The sequence below is a fragment of the Pinus tabuliformis genome, chromosome J, assembly GCF_031772625.1.
Source record: "Pinus tabuliformis cultivar Carrire ecotype Pingquan chromosome J, CPIR1, whole genome shotgun sequence".
In the NCBI taxonomy this organism is placed as follows: domain Eukaryota; kingdom Viridiplantae; phylum Streptophyta; class Pinopsida; order Pinales; family Pinaceae; genus Pinus; species Pinus tabuliformis.
This window is the reverse complement of record NC_142295.1, coordinates 577,981,271-577,998,875: the sequence shown is the minus strand read 5'-3', so window position 1 is coordinate 577,998,875 and position 17,605 is coordinate 577,981,271. Positions and strand designations below refer to the sequence as shown.

The 17,605-nt window shown below is 37.4% G+C and overlaps 1 non-coding gene across 1 annotated transcript; it reads left to right on the top strand.

Moving 5' to 3' along the window:
• The first annotated feature begins 11,284 nt into the window (after positions 1-11,284).
• Positions 11,285-11,358, top strand: TRNAE-UUC (transfer RNA glutamic acid (anticodon UUC)). Its single transcript has one exon. It is a non-coding gene; the product is annotated as a tRNA-Glu (tRNA).
• Positions 11,359-17,605: the final 6,247 nt, after the last annotated feature.

Sequence of the window (17,605 nt, the reverse complement as noted above, 5' to 3'; positions counted from 1 at the left end):
TTGGATAGTTATTGAATGTTAATTCATTAGATTTCCTTGGATTTTGATCTGTCTTTCTGCAAATTGCCATTCTTACCCTGAACTTGGTATTGCATTGAACCATTCAAGAAAGATTTGTAAAACTGGGTGAGATGGGGAGAGCTAAAAATAAGTTGACTGTGCAACATCAGGACTAGTCCTTGAAGACTTTGACAATAAAAATCTGAATGTCTTCCTCTTTTCAGACATCTTATTACCATGGACATGGGTATTTCCTCTTGGGAGGGAATGTGTAATAAGCTTGAGCAGGAATTAACTGACGTTGTTGAAGAAATTCCAGGGTCAATGTTGTTACATATGATCAAGGAGGTGAAATGAGTTCTAAGACCATGTTCCTAAACACTGCAAAGTCTCACCTGCACAAGGCAGTGTATCGTCCGAGAATTATTCCTTATACCAATATGATACAATGGGCTATCGACTATGTGGATACCAACAAAAAGCAAATTATCACTCCTCGAGGCACAATGGTTGGTTCTTTCATAGCAGAAGATATCGAAGGCATGTATAAATTTCCACAACCAGACCTCATTTATAATGTTGCATTTATTCAAGAATTTATTCGAAAAGAGTGTATTGAAGTCGAGGAGCCTCTACCCTATTTAAAAAAAGAATGGAGGAGAGACCCCAACAAACACAAACCAAACAAATATCCAATTGCCTTTTCAATCCCTACTTTTAGTTATGTCATTGCCATGTTATGTAGAATATTTGGAAAGAAAGATGTCAACTAATTCCCTCTGGACTGGGTCTCTCTTATCCATAGTGCTTCTGAAAGGTTTTCCTTCAATTGGGATGAAAATTTATCTAGTAATATTTCTCTCAGTGTTCATTCCTATCACAGAGAGAAGAAAGACACTTTTAACCCTCCTTACTATATGCCAATGTTCATTATGGACATCATTTGTCTTTTTAATGCCTTTCCAAAGAAAGGATGGTAATGGACACCTAATGACCCCTTACCCACCCACCTGTATCATGGTAAACTCTAGGAAAATAAGTATTATGACTTTCTACCAAATCTATTATTATGTCATGATCCCTATCTACTAGACTATATTTAATGCTAAACCTCCAAGAATGTCTCAATTGGCCATGGAATGTCTCTCCAAGATTGGAGATTGGTTCTCCGAAGAGAATTTCACATATGTCAGATTTTATGGATGCAATGGTGCTCCTCATGCTCTATCACTTTACATTTCGGATGGACTCATGTGAAAAGAAGTAGCTTATCAGATGATAGGAAAAGGGATAGCGATTGAACTAAGAAAACTTCAAAAAAAGGCGTGGCATATGTTCCCTGTTTAGGTTGGCATCTACTCTTTACAAAATTTCTCGCATGCTAAAAAGAACTGGAAACTTTTTATCCTTTGCAGCTAGATTCAATTCCATTGAGATTGTATGGCCCTCCCAATGTTGTATAAAAGATAACAGAGTTACCAAATATAAAGAAGTATGTTCATGAGGATTCAATCTATGATGATCTCTTCTATAGAGCCAATTATTATGATGAAGTATGTGAAAATGCTAGGCAACTATCTCCATAAAGTTATCAACATTTCCTAATTTTCAGAAACTCAATAAGAGCTATATTGTCAATAACTTTACAACATAAATAAGAAGAAGAAATTACAACAAAATCTGCAACCTTTTCCTTTCAGAGGGACATTGTGCAGGAGAAAGTTCCAATAATGGAAGAAAAGAAAGCCCTCACCGTTTCTCTCAAAGAAATAATTCCTAGTGAAACGGCGGTCACAAATACCAATAAAGAATGGAAATCATTTGAAACACTCACTTCATAGACTCTCCTAAACAGGTTGTTAAGTCAACTATAATTGGAACATATTCTAAAATTTCTGAAAGACAACAACTCTCTTTTCCTCCTTTAAATGTCTCAAAATTTAGTCTTTCAAACCTTGAAGTTATTATGAAGTCTCTCATTAGTACCTTACCAAGCCCTGAGAAATTTTTGGATACATTCACTGTGGTGTCTCAGTTTTCAATTGAATATATTCCTCCTATTAAAGTATTTTATAGCTCAAAGCAACAACCTATATTAAAGAGGGGCAAGAAGAAAAGCAAAACTATTGAAACACAAATTCTAATAGAAACCCCCCTGGAAGTAGTTTGGGAGGGAGCCTCCATGACACCATACCAAGAATTTGAGGAATTAGCTATGTATACAGGAGCTTATGCCAATGCAAATATTGACACTACTACTAAACTTAAAGAATTCATCAAACAAAAAGATGAAAATATTCATTAGTTGGAGTAAGAGTCTTCACACATAAGTCTCAAATGCAAACTCAGATTGTCCTAACAAAAGCCAATTTGAATATGAAATTCAACAAAAGGATGCCCATATGAAGGAATTGCAAGAATAGATGAAGTTAGTTGAGCCAAGCGTAATAGATATTGCTAAATTAAAAAATGAAGCCACTTAAATTAATGCGCTGAAGCCACTTAAATTAATAAGCAACTACATCGTAAACAAGGGTTATTATGTGATAAATTAAACTCAGTGAAATTTCAGGAGAATCTTGTCAATTCCTTTTTGAATGATGTCGTTGATATGGAAACAAGATACGATGAAGCCAAGCTTAAGCTAACCGAGCTCCTATCAATGCAAAAGGATAAAAAAGTATATTTTCTCAGTTGATGATTTACTAGTGCTGATGAAACTTGGGTATTTTATTAAGAGAAGTTCGACAATATTCAGCATAATGGCCAACTTTGCTACATCTTCGACACACAATTTGACTTAAGTCTCTTCCTCTTCTTGGAGACTGTCCTCTGCCTCTGCTTTGACTTCGGTTTTGAGGTTGTCCTCTACCTTGATTATTTCCTCTTCCTTAACTGGTTCCTCTGCCTTGAAAATTACTCCTGCCTGAACTGTTGCCACTGTTAAAGTTGTTTCCTCTGTTTTGGCTTCGACCACGACTTTGTACATTATGTGCTGCTTGATTCTGATTGAAATTCCCTCTGCCTCTGCTTCTAGAACTGTCAGTTGATGATTTACTAGTGTTGGCCTCTGTGAAAAAAACATCTTCACCAACTTTCTTTTTCTTCCCAAAGGTTTTATCATGTTGGGTCAACATTTCGCAGAGCTCATCAAACTTTAGCTTCTCTAACTTTCCAGTTAATTGTAGAGTTTCCAAAAAATGTGTGTAGGAAGAAGGAAGTCCAACAATTAAAATTGTGACCATAAAACTATCATCTACTGCTTGAAAACCAACATTAATGATTTCCTGCTTAATATTATTAAGTCTGGAGATGTATTCAAGGACATCACCTCCTTCAGTCAATTTTTGTTGCAACAATTTTAATTGTAGATCAAATTTCTTTGATTCAGGCTGAGTATCAAAGAAGTCTTTAAAAATTCTCAAAGCAGACCATGCATCTGTAGCATTTGCTATATGGACATACATTTCATCATTAACAAAAGATTTAATGAGAGCTAATGCTTTGGCATTCTTAACTTCCCATTTTGCTAGTGCAGCTACATCTGTGGGTTTATTTGGCTTAATATCACCATCACATATATCATGCCAAAGTTCATTATAAATGAGAGTGCTTTCGATGAGGTGTTGCCATGTTTTGTAAGATTTTGTGCCTTCAAGTTTGTCGGAATCAGAAAACAAATTAATCAACTTTGACATTGTAGTGTTGAAGCTTCACACCAAGAATCAGGCTCAGAAAAAAATATCAAGATGGGCAACACAACATGCAACACGCTATGCAAAAACGATCTATCGGGGCTTGGCCTTGACCCTCGTATAGTCGTTGAAACAAGAGAAAAATGACTGAGCTTTGCACTTGGCTCTAGTCAATTTCTCAAATATTTACAAAGTAACTTTCGAAATTTGACTTTTACAATGCTCTTGCAAATCCTAGTAAAAAAATGTCACCCCCACTCAAAGTAAAATTACTTTGAGTTACAATGCGATGAACCCAAATTTACAAATTTTAAATAAAAAATCCCAACTCACCTTATTTCTCCATTACAAAAGAAACTTTATCGCCCCATTACAAAAAAAAATGATTTGCTTAGAAAAGTCCACAAATTGGAGCACTCGATGCCCTGCTTCATTTCTCCATTAGACATGGGGGGCTTGTTTTATGTTAGGCGAACTCAAAGGTCAACAGGAGATAAGCAAATTATAAAAGAATGGATAAACATAACATTAAAAATGCAACCTTTCCGCAGCACATTCTGGGGCTTTTCTAACTTCATCATTTGTTAAATATCTTTAGCAGATATATGTTCTTTAAATTTCTGAATAACCATTCAAACTGCACTTTGGAATACGCCCCATTTCGGTCCTGATCTGCTTCAAACATCTAGTACACGAAGCTCATGTCGATCCTGATCGTCTGGCCGCCTCGTGGAATACGCCTCCTAACAGTCAATTTGAGAAGACATGCATTCCTTTCAATTCGAGAAGACACACATTTCATAATGGGCAGAAGCCTTGACCTTTTGCAGAAGAAAAAAACCTTGTCGATTTCCTCCTAACAATCATCTGCCACCAATCCCGACGCTCGAAGATTGTTGTCCTTTTATGGGGCGGTCTGTCCCTGGTGCGTATTGGTTCTGTTTGTTTTCGGTTCTGGTCCTGGATCTGGTCCTGTGTTAGGATCTCTCAAAGGCCCTGCTGGAACACGCTGCTGGTGCACTTGCTAATTTAGCTGCAGATGACAAATGTAGCATGGAGGTTGTAATGGCTGGAGGGGTTCACGCTTTGGTGATGCTTGCTCGCTTCAACAAACATGAGGGAGTCCAAGAACAGGCTCCTCGTGCTTTAGCTAACTTAGCAGCTCATGGGAACAACAATGGCAATAATGTTGTTGTGGGACAAGAAGTAGGTGCGCTTGAAGCATTAATTCATCTCACTGGCTCTCATCATGAAGGAGTCAGACAGGAGGCAGTTGGAGCACTCTGGAATTTGTCATGTGATGGCAGAAGTAGAGAGGCAATTGCTGAATCTGGTGGTGTCGAGGCCTTGGTCACCTTCGCACAAAACTGTGGCAACGCATCACAAGGGCTTCAAGAAAGGGTTGCAGGAACTAGCTTAGGAAGGAATGCAGACTTGCAGCAGCGTAGAGGCTCACAAGGGAGCTGGGCATGTAGAGGCTCAAGTTGAACTCGCAGAGCATGAGAGTGGGTGGCACGCAAGAAGGAATTGAGAGAAGGCCGGAGCGTGGGGAGAACACAGAGAGAAATTGTTACCTATTTCATTTATGTTGAAGCATTTTTTTTCTTTTGTATAATGATGTGAACACTGTTTTTATATTTAGAAGATTTAAAAAAGAGAAAAAAAAATTAGATACCAAATATTAACTGACCAAAGTAATGGAGTTTTCCATGTGCCTGTAGAGCTGGAATCTCCTCCTCACATCAACTGCAACATTACTGGAGCTCTGATACCACAATAATGGCAGAAGTGTCCCCAGACACGTAATTTTATTAATAAGAAAATCAATTACATTTGGAATTTTGCAAGAGTTTACACCCGAACAACAAAACACTCTTGCAATGAACTATTTATAAGCTCAATGTCCTAACTACCTCTAACTATGGATCACTTATAAAATAAAAAGTGTCCATTTACAATAAAAGCTATTTAAACAACTTACTAACAATTCTCCTAAATTAGAGCCTAAGATACTACACATTTGTAGAGTCATATCTTTTACAACAATATTCTAATTCTAAATGTCTACATTTAATAATTAAATATTATAGATTAATAATTATTAATTTAAAATATTAAATTAATAATTATTTTATTCTAACTTTATAACCTATGATAATATTTTATTTTTGGATCATCTAACACTACTGTCTTTAGGTAACTAAAGTTATGAATGAGCAGATTACCCAAATGTTACTTGTATTGGAAGCACATGTATACAATTGTTTGAGTAAATATTAGACATCAACCTCTCCCCGAGCTAGCAGATATTCTAGAAGTGCATAATCGATGGCAGGCATCCAATAGTTCTCCGTCATCAGTCGTTGCACCAAGTTGAAAAGTTATTTTTAGTTCGTAAGTTGCATTAAATTTCTCTTTTGACTATTTTTTGTTTGAAATTTGTTGATGAAAATCAAGAGGAGTAATTATCTTCTCCTATGCTTGTAAAAAACTATTTAAGAAACTCTCTAGCGCTAGACAAAAGGTTATGAATTCTACAAAGGAAAGGCCTAGTTACATTATTGTACTTTCATCTTTTCGATTATGAGTATTGAACCATTTTGATTCCATCTCTCAACAGAGTTGAGCAGATTTGGTACTATTATTGAATTTGTTTTTCTCACATTTGTGATTGGAATAATTTTAGTGTTGTTTATGTTTATGAGTGAATGATGTGATAATTCACTATTGCCTTGTCATTTCTTCCATTTATAAGCATAAAGATTTATAAATTTATATGTGAATGTTGTTTGGGTGTTAATTAAATTAGCTATTTAATTGAAATAAACATTTTGTTTATAGTTTGCTCTTAATCAATGAAATACCCTGAGCTCTAAATTTTCAGTTGTTGAAGTTATCTTTCACTTTCACATATACATTAGTGCCCAGGTCATATATATTATACGATATAGTTTAGTTAGAGTATATTTTTCTTTATTGCAATCACTCATAAACATCTCTCCACCTTTCTTATCCCATTTAGTTTCCATATCTTAAAGTCTCCATCCGTTGGAGCAATCTCCATAAGGGTAATTGGGCCCAATTTAAAACCAGTGCAAACCACCAGCCTAAACGGAAAATAGTCTAATTTGGGTCTCTGATCAGGTGGTTTCCCAAATGTTGATGAGGTTATTTCTGGCCATCAACATGTTCCAATGAATAAGTTATCCACCATCCACCTCATCTTAATGTTTATATCATTCTTGCACACCTATTCTCGTTAGTGTTATCACCTTCACCTCCATTATGTATCTAATAATTTCCATTAACACACAACTACCCCACTTTCACTGCCTTGTTACTATGTATGTTTCTTCAATGTAGTGGGCATGTAACAAAAACCTACAAAGAGGAGATAGGAGTGGTTGCTTTCTAATTCAGATTTACTTTATCATTGTTGGTTCTTGATCATACACAACATTGCAATTGTACGGTAATCAAACTTGTAAACAACTTTTTCCATTTTAAACTGTGTCTTTCTTTTAGTACTCATTCAGGTTCTTCCTCATTTTTGTGGGTTTTCTATTCAAATCATCTTGATTATCAAATGTCATTTGTTGCTCTACCACCATTGGGCTAGCCACCATCGAGCCAACCATTGGATAACTTTGTGTCTTGCTCATTCTTGGAAATGGTTTCTCGATTGATTTAAGACTATATGCATGTTGATGTTAAAATCCTTTATGGGGTCATAAATTTTCCACTCAGTGCTACAAATTTATTTGTGGTGGTCGATTTCCTTCTTTTGTAGTTTCTTATATATGTTACGAATTGATATGAGAAGGGTAGACGTCAAAGACCTGTTGAAAATGATAAGTATGTATGAAGGAGGAAATGCATCCACTTACGACGTCAGTTTCTTTCTACATGCGGTGAAAGCTTGGAGATTGAGTTGCATACACCCCTTGATTGAGTTGCATGGCTGTTTAATTATAATGAATTCATGTGAAGTTTTATTAGATAGCTAAGGTTGTTTCTTGATTATAATATGAACAAGCACCAATTGAATATGCGTTAAATAGCCAAGTGGAGGTTATGATAATTAGACTCGGTTATATCGTTAGACCTTCCTTATTTCTAGATTTCTCCTCTCGTGGACTGAAATAGTACCCAATTGAAGGTTTCTAGCACTTGATTTTGAATTCCTTTTAGTGCCTTTTTGGTAATCAACCCTCCTCTAAAGTCCACGAGAGATAGAAAGAGGTTTGAATTTTGTTTTTTTAAAAGTGAAAATAAATATATGAAGTAGTAAGCATGTATTTCGGATTAATCGCATCAGTGTTATTGTAATCATAAATTAATACATGAAGTATTATTGTAATCATGAATTAATACATTGGTTTAAAAAAATTTAAGTGATAATTAAGCGATGAAGTTGAATTGAAACGTCTTTGCTCCAAGAAACAAATGGTTACTATAAAATAATTAATTATAGAATTTATGATTTTATCACACAAGTAAATATTTATTAATATAGATTTTTGGCTTTTTTTCTTTTTAATTCTTTCTAATTCTATATCGGGGTTTATCTTTTTATTAGTTTTCTTAGGCTAATTCTTTATTACACCTAGAAAAGTGACAAAACATTGAAGAAGAATATATTTTTGTATTGCAAATTTTAAGTGATTTCTAATTTTATGTATCAAAGTTACTGTCATGAATAATTGAATTTCACATAAAAGTTTAATCATTTGGGAATTTTCATTTTAGTTATTATTACTAAATTGAAATTAGAAACTGGAATTCAATATTAAATCTTTTAATTACTTTGAAGATTGAAAATAATAAGGAATATGTGTAGATTTAACCCCTTTGTGATAGTTATATGACCAAAAACTATACTATTTTATGTTGGTGTTGAGAGTTTCTTCTGGAATCAAGAATATTGTGTGATTCTGTTGAGGTGTCATACAGTGTTTCAAAAGAAACTCTCAACACTAGCATATTGTTGATTGTGAAAACCTACATGCTAAAATATAATATTTTATTTACAAAAATTTAACATTATATTTTCTTTAAAAGTTTAAATTTGTTTAAATTATTAAATAATTTAAATCAATAAAGATGATAAAATAATGTTGTCATTATTAAAAATTTAAAAAATGTTCCCAATGGGGGTGAATAACAACAATACTAGAGGGAAGGAGGGGGCCTCGCCACCCTCATCCACTTGGTATATTGGTTAGTGATGTGTGTCAAACATGTGTTTCATAGCACGAGTGCAACAATCCTTCTAGAGAAGGGTAGAAAGTTATATGGCAAAGCATGATTTACAATGCGATGTTGGCTAAGTCTAGGTATGGGTGTTAAGGTGGTGGGAGCAGTTGCAAGGTTGGTTGTGTAGGATGTCATTCTTTCTATTTTAACCCCTTCTCCACAAGATATGAAGGATTAAGAGGGAATTCAAGCATGCCCTAGTGGCGATGTTAAATTATCCTCATTTGTTCATTTCAAGCGAATTTGGGACCTAGGCGAGAGGTGCTTCCCCCAGTCCATCTTATGCGTCTTTGTGGTTTTGTCAGGATGACGAAGGTGGGGCTCGGGTGAAGGGGAGGAACATTTGGTACACATATTTGTCTTTAGTCCTCTTGTAAATTTACTTAGCCTACCCCCATGGTTGGTCTGCATTTTCCTTAATTGTTGGTTTGATTTCATTTTTGTTGGTATTGTAGGTTTGTCTTTGGGATTAATAGTTGAGCCTAATGATAGAACATGGGGGGCCCTGGTGGTTAGGGGGGATAAAATATCATGGTTATTGGTGCTTTAGTCACTGGAGAAGGGGTCAAGGCTTCCTGGAGGGCCTCTCGAGTTTGTCTTTGACACAACATCTTGCTCCTTTTCTTCTAAGGGTAATATTAGGGAGTTAGAAGCTTTGGAAGGTTATGACCTTCTCTTCCTAATTTCTAGGGGTATGGCACATCTATTCGGGGGCCAGTATTTTCTTTCACTCTTATTTAAATTCTAGAAGACAATGGGGAAGAGGAGGGCGACTCTAAGGGCTCGCTACCTGAATGAGTCATTACAGTTATTGTACCATGCATTATGGAGGAAGCAAATTTTGTTGTGTTAGGGGGGCGAAGGGGTGACAAAATTTGGAGTTTGTGTAGGGGGAAAATTAGGGGATAGGCCGAGGGAGGTGGGTCATTGGGTAGCATTTATAGAGAGAAGGGTGGTGTCGTTGTTCGAAATGCCTAGATTGTATCGGGGTCGCAAGAAGGATTGAGAAGGTCGCTACAACAAGGGGGCTTTGAAGGGGTTGGAGATTAAAATTGAGGGCGGTTAATAGTCTAGGGGTGAGTAGGTGGGTGTATTTTGCTTCTAAAAGTTAGCACCAGATCGTTAACATAGTTTCCATGCAGTGTCAGAGTCGCAGGGTTCGCCAAGGCATAGGGCCACATGGCCAATGGGCTGAACACCACTTGGAAAATCGAGATATGGGGGAAGAGTTAGACTTGAATCCAACACAATCCCCTGGCAGAATCGAACTACCACCTCCCTTTGAATCTCTTGACAACTGCCTCCAACACATCACTTTACTCTTGGATCGACTTGGATGTAATCGTCATGATGACATAAATGAGATCATCGGTTTCATGAACTGCTTGTAACGAAACCAATGGCATATGCAGAATCGGTTGCCCACACTACAACACAGACAAAGTAGAATATATGAAAAGCTAGAGCATTTGGAAGGTCAATTAAGACACATGGAAAGACATGTACATTGTGCCTTTAGTCCTCCCTCATCACCAAGTACTGGCCTAGACAACCCTGCTCCAGTTAATTCCTCGGATCAGGGATGATTATTGGTTGCATTAAGATCGTAGGAGTATTTTGGTCACACTGGGTTATCCATGTCTGGTTTTCTAGCTTGCCTTGTCTTTTGATAATGTGATTTTGTTACTACCTTTTGGCCAATAAATCCGGTAGAAATGAGGTCAGAAAACATTTACTAATCTATTCTTCATGATGTACATCTAATTTAAATTAATAAAAAAATTTAACTTAAAAATAATATAAATTAATTATTTAAATTTTATAATATAAATATGATGAAATTGTATTTTATTATTATTTAAAATTATAACTTCTCTTTTTTATATAAATAAATTAATATTTTCAAAATTTTCAAAGTATTTGAATTTCATAAACCACGTCACTTTAACTTACAATTTTATAAAAAAATGATTAAATTTTGATTAAATTTAATCTAAAAAAATCCAACACAATTAAATTACACTATTTCTTAAAAAAAATTCAAAACAATTAAATTACACTATTTAAAATCATTATAAATCCAAAACAATTAAATTACACTATTTAAAATCATTATAAATAATTTAAAAGTATAATATTGACATTTAGCGAAAGAATATCGGAGTCACGTTTCAATCGTGGTACGTCTTGGTTATGGACAATGAGACTTCCGCTGCGGCGCTCTGACTCTATAGATTAATGGATAGAACCTTTCTATGTTTGTGAACAACACTACAAGAATTAAAAAAAAAATTAACATCAAATATAATTCGCATGCCACAGTCTTTCATGGCTCCGTTGTCGTCTAGTCCGGTTAGGATACCTGGTTTTCACCCAGGCGACCCGGGTCCAAATCCCGGCAACGGAACGGGAAGAGTTAGAAAATTCTCTTTTCGGGAGGATATACGGACGAGTCAGAATGGGATTCTACTTGCCCCCCATTTTTGGCAGATGCGGGAATCCTTAAATATGCAGTTAGTTGTCGGGTGTTTAGATCTGGTCATAGAACTAACCATTGTAGACGATAGTTGTCGGGTGGTTTAGATCTGGTCATAGAACTAACCATTGTAGACGATGGAATAAGGTTGGAGGTTCAAGCCCTCCTTCCAGGGAATTAACATTTTAATAGTTTTTTTTTTTTTTTTTTTTGTTGAGAGCTAATCATATTTAATAGGTCTAAATTTAAATTTTGTTGAGAGCTAATCTTATTTAATAGGTTTAACTTTAAATTTATGAAGAGGTTCAATTTTAATAGGTTCAAGTTAAATTTAAATTGATTAAGAGGTTTGATTTGTTGAGAGTTCATCATATTTAATAGGTTTAAGTTTAAATTTTGTTGAGAGCTAATTCTATTTAATAGGTTCAAATTTAATAGCCTTTTATTTAGTTAAATCTCTGTTTGAAATTATATATATATATATATATAGATTTAAATTCAAAAATAGTCTTTTTTCTTTAACTAAGAGGTTCAAATTTAATAGCTTTTTATTTAGTTAAACCGCTAGTTGAAATTTAATATATATATATATATATATATTATATAGGTTTAAATTCATTTTTTTTTTAACTATAATGGTTATATTAATTATTTAAAACCGGTTGAGCCGAAACCAAAACAACCATCATTACAATATTTAGAATTCCTTTTAGTTGTAGCTCTCATTTTCCTTACATAGGTGTAGATTTACTCTAGATTATAGGATCGAGTTCCATGTAGGTTCTTCATCATTCTTGCTTAAAGCTCCTTGTGGCAGGAGGCATGCCAGGTTTGCTTTTGTGTCTGCTTCCTTATTTGAGCCACATAGAATATGGAAAAGGAGATAGGAAGAGAAGACTTGGAGCACATATCTCAGGCTTTGAAGTGTCTTGTTGAGCACCGGATCGCTGAAGTGGTCCTCCGAATTTAATATCTTTATCAAAATTTTTGAGTCCTCGAAGACTTGTATTTCCTTAATGCCTTTTTCACGTGCTATCTGACAGGCTTTTAGCAGCCCAAGGATTTCTGCCTAATTGTTGGTTCTCTATCCAAGTCCCCAGCTGAAGCTATCTTCACGAATACCCTCCGAGGAGTAGATCACTCCGCCTGCTCCTGCTGTCCCTGGATTGCCTTTGAAGGCACCATAAAAAATATTGTTGTTTTACCCTGTTTCCTCCACCAAGCTTGAAAGTCTGAGTCTGCTTCTCGTAGTCTCCATACAAGAGTTTTACTAGGGCAAGTGGTGTTCTTTATCCTGTCTTGAAAGATATAAGCTTCCATCCTTTTTTTTTTTAATATTCTGGGAGAAGCATGTTATCATTTTTAAGGGGATGATTGGCCACAGTCTCGAGGAGTAATGCTTTTGCTTTTGCTGCCACCTTCAAAGGGGAGTTCGGAATGCTGTTGAAGATCTGGTCGTTTCTGGCGAGCCATATTTTCTAGCAGATGTATTTAGGTACGGCTTTCCAGATTCTGTTCCATGCTGTTTTTCTTTGGGTCATGTGAGGATAACGCATTCTCTATGTGCTAAAAAGGTTAGAAACTTTGACTTGCGATGGGGCAGAGACATTGAGGCCTTGAAGGATGTAGTCCCAGACTTCTTGAGCAAAAGAGCAATCCAAAAACACATGCTCCATGGTTTCCTGGGCTTTGCATCAGAGAGAACACTGATGTGGCCCATGAATACCTCTTTTACTCAGATTTTCGCCAGTTAGCACTTTCCCATGCATTAAAACACAGGTGAAGAAATTTATTTTGGGGAGACCGAGAGGGTCCCAGACTTGTTTCCACACAGATGCAATATGGCTCGAAGCTTGTTGTGGTTGAAGAGAGGCAAATCCATGCCTTGCGTTGTAGATTCTAGTCTTTCTCCATCCCCATTTGTCTGTCAAACGCATGTGAACCGGTGCCAGTCTCGTTAACGCTTCTTCCAGGAGGGTCTTTTGACTGTGCATTTGATCTGGAACTTGTGGGATTTTCTAATTTCGCCATTTTGCGAAGTCATCCCATGTCGAGATATCTGCCAGGGTGAGGAATCCTTGCTGCATGAACCAGTTCCTGATTTCTTTGATTGCTTCATTTTTGCTCAAAGGCGACTGTCCCATTATGCTGTCTTGCCACAACATCGTGTTTTTTCCATTGCCAGGAATGCGATACAAGTGATTTTGGAAGAACTCTATCCCACGACGGCAGAGATGCCATATCGATGTCCCTTTGATGTTGTTATCTATCTAAATGTTCCTTAGCGATGAGCCTTTTAGAAATTTTTTCTTTATGACTTGACTGACAGGGTGTTTATTGTTTGAGAAGAGGGTCCAAAGTATTTTACCTCCAAGAGCTAGATTGGCAAGGCCTGGGTCTCTTATTTGCAGGCCTCCTTCAGAGATGGGGCGTTTAATTGTATCCCAATTCACTAGGTGGAATTTTCTTTGGTTTCCTCTTCCTCCTCTCCACAGAAAATCCCTGATAAGTCTGGAGATCTGTTCCATGATCTTCTTTGGAGCCAGAAGAAAGGAAGCCTGATAAATAGGCAGGGAGGACAAAACATATTTTATAAGGATGAGTTTGCCAACATTGGTGAGCCATTGACCTCCCCAAGCTGTAATCTTGGACTTAATTTTGCTTATTACCTCTTTCCACAACGATAATTTGTTAGGGCCCAGGGTTATTGGTAACCCGAGATATTTGATTTTATCCCAAGAAGCGAATCCCAAAAAGCCTAAGGAGAGGGCTATTCTCTGAATTGCTTGTTGATCCACATTCCACCCGTATATTGCACTTTTCCTTTTATTTATAAGAGCTCCTGATATGCTGTAGAATTTTTGAAGAATTCCACTATAAAATTTGGCTATCTTGATGGAGGCTCCGCCCAAAAGAAGAGTATCATTTGCAAATAGTGCGTGATTGAGAGGCTCTAGCCCTTTCATCAACCTGACTCCTGGAGTTGTCCTTGCTTTCTTTTCAGCTGTCAGTTTTCTACTTAATGAGTCTGCCATCAGAATGAACAAGAAAGGGGAGAGGGGGCAACCTTGTCTTATTCCCCTCGAGGCTTGGAAATAGTTTGTTGGCCTGCCATTAACTAAGGGAGCTATCCATGGCTTTTCAATACAAGCTTTAATCAAGTTGACAAAGTTAGAGTTGAAACCAAAGGAAAGGAGGACTTTGTACAGGAAAGAAATATTTACTTGGTCGAATGTGTTTTCCATGTCTAGCTTTATGAGCATACCTTGCTCCTGCCGAAGATAATTGGAATGTATGACTTCTTGCACCTGTATTACATTGTCCAATATATGTATCCCTTTGACAAAGCCGCCTTGGGTGGGAGAAATGAGTTTCCCAAGCAGTGGCTTGATTCTATTTTCCAGCAATTTTGTTAGGATTTTGTATAATGCATTGCAGAGCGATATTGGCCTAAACCTGTCAAAAGTGCCCAAATTCACTTCTTTTGGTATTAATGCAAGAAAGGTAGAATTAGTACTGCCTCCCACTTTAGCTTTTTGATGAAAAGCTTTAATCATCCTTAGTAAATCAGTTTTTATTATTTCCCAACAGATTCTATAAAAATGAATTGAGAAGCCATCAGGTCCTGGTGCCTTGTCTGGCTCCATGGACCAAATTACTTTACAGATTTCTTCCTCTGAGAAAGGTTTCGTAAGACTAGTGTTGTCCTCCTTGCTTACCAAAGAAGGAATGTGAGAGAGAAATTCAGAGATGACTTCTTCACTACCATTCCCATCCTCTTTATAGAGATTCTGGAAATGATCTTCTGCTGCCTTTTTTAGTTGTTCTTGACCTTTGAGCACAATCCCATCTGAGCAAGTGATTTCAGAGATATGATTTCGGGATAGCCGAGCTCTATATTGCCTATGGAAGAACGAGGTGTTTTGGTCTCCAGCTTTAAGCCACAGGCTACGAGACTTAAGCCTCCAAGTCTCTTCTTCTTGGCGGAAAGCGTGGAAAGATTTGATTTGGGCAACTTGTTCTTTTTCTAAATCTGAAGCAAAGATCTCCTTATTTTCCATATCCATTTGCAGATCTGTTAAAAACTGAACTGTCTCCTTTCTGTTGCTGGTGGGAGAATTTGAGGGTTCTTTAATCCATTTTTTCAGAGCTCTCTTGGTTATTTTTATTTTCTTCTCCCATGGAGATCCTGTCACAGGTGTGGACCATGCCTCCAGAACAATTTCCATGAACCCTTCTTTTCCTGACCAAAGCGGGTTGAATCTAAAAGGGATAGGGCCCAAATTTTCTTCCTCTTCCAGCTGTAAGAGGATAGGTTTGTGGTCTGAGGCCAGCTTTGGGAGAATTTTTGAGGAGATCAGTCTTTTTCCTAGCAACAAAGAGCTCTGCGCTAGGAAACGATCTAGTCGGGCAGAGATGTGTTCTGCCCCAACTCTATTGTTTGTCCAGGTATAAAGGCCTTTCTTCGGTTTGAAGTCAAGAAGATCCCAATGAAGTATTAGCTCCTCTACTAATGGAAGCATTTGGTCCCTGCCACTATTACCGCCTCTCTTTTCTTTTGGATCAAAGACGAGGTTGAGATCTCCAGCCACTATTATATTCTGAGGGGAGTAAATGTCTAAGAAATCAGACAAGGTCAGCCAACATTCTTTCTTCTCTGTAAGGAGGACTGGGACATAAAGGTTGAAAAGAGAGATGGAGAGCTTACTAGATAGATGTCGAAGTTCGATGTATATCCAATGTTGGGTCTCAAAGGAACTTTCTAATTGAAACTTGTCCTCCGACCACAATGTTGCTAGGCCACTAGAGGAACCTCTTGAACTAATGGCCTTTCCTGCATTTTTTCCCCATTTTATTTTGTTGATCTCAAGAAGGGTTTCCCCTTCAATCTTAGTCTCTTGGAGCATGAGGATATCAGGAGTTTCTATTTTCAGAAGGTCTTTAACTGCTTCAGCTTTCGCAGGATTCCCCAAGCCTCTGTAATTCCAAGAGACTAGTCTCATTATTTAACGGAGTGGAGTGAGTTGATCCCCCCTTAGGGGGCCTTGCTCTGGTGTTTCTCTTGATAGACATTTCAATGGTGGATTGGCTGCCTTGCATTTTTTTCCTCTCCGCCTCTTCTTCCCTGGCTTCCTTATGAGATTTCCTCCCAACTCTTTTGGAGGGTCTCTCGAATGTCTCATCTTTTGATGACCCAGAGGTTTTTGGAGGTTTTTTCCTTGTCATTTCTGCATAGGTAGGTGAGGAGGAGGTTCCTGCTGGGGAGTCAAGTTGGGTTACTTCTATGTTCTTCTTTTTTGCTTCAAGTGAAGGAACTTGGCGTTCAATCTCCTCTATCTCTGATTCTGGAATTTCGTTTGGTGTGCTGAGGGTTTCGAATGGGTTTATTGAGGCTGTTGTCCTTGGCTGTTCTCCTCTTCCTTTCGCTTGTACCATTTCTGTTAAGGGAGCTCCAAATTCCGTCGGTGCCTCTTTCCCTTTGTTCCTGTTATTCACCTTGGCCTGGACTGCTTTCTTTACCTGGGTCCATTTTTCTCCTTTCGACTTCTCTAGATCTTCCTCCTTTTTTTTTTGCAGTATCTTGCGAAATGCCCGTATTCATGGCAATGTCTGCATTTGAATGGTAGCTGCTCGTAGTCTAACTCTTGGATATAAGACTAGTCTGCTATTGTTAACTTTACAGCTTCAGGTAACCCTATTTCCAAATCGACTTCGACGCATATTCTTGCACATGAGTACTGATCCCTTCTCTCTGCTCGATCTATGTATTTTCCCAGGGTGTTACCAATCGTTTCTAGTGACTTCGGGTTCCAACAGTGCAATGGTAGATGAGGGAGGCACACCCACACTGGAACTGTTGTCGACACATCTTGTGTCGGATCGAAATCTGGTGACCATGAGTTTAAATACAGACCCTAAGGTCCCATGAAATATGGTCCATTCCTAAAAATGAGATTTTTGTCTTCTACCGAATCAAAAACAAAGACAAAATATCCCTTACCAACCAGAAAACTGCTGATGCCTTCCTTTGCTAATGGTCACCAGTTCCTCTGTACCCAAGCCTCGACAGCCTTGGGGGAAGGCCATAGCCTTGTAAATTGTCTGATGAGCCCTCTTTCAGCTAAGTTCATAGCGGATATGCAAGAATCTTCAATGGGCAGGGCGACTGTGGGGATGC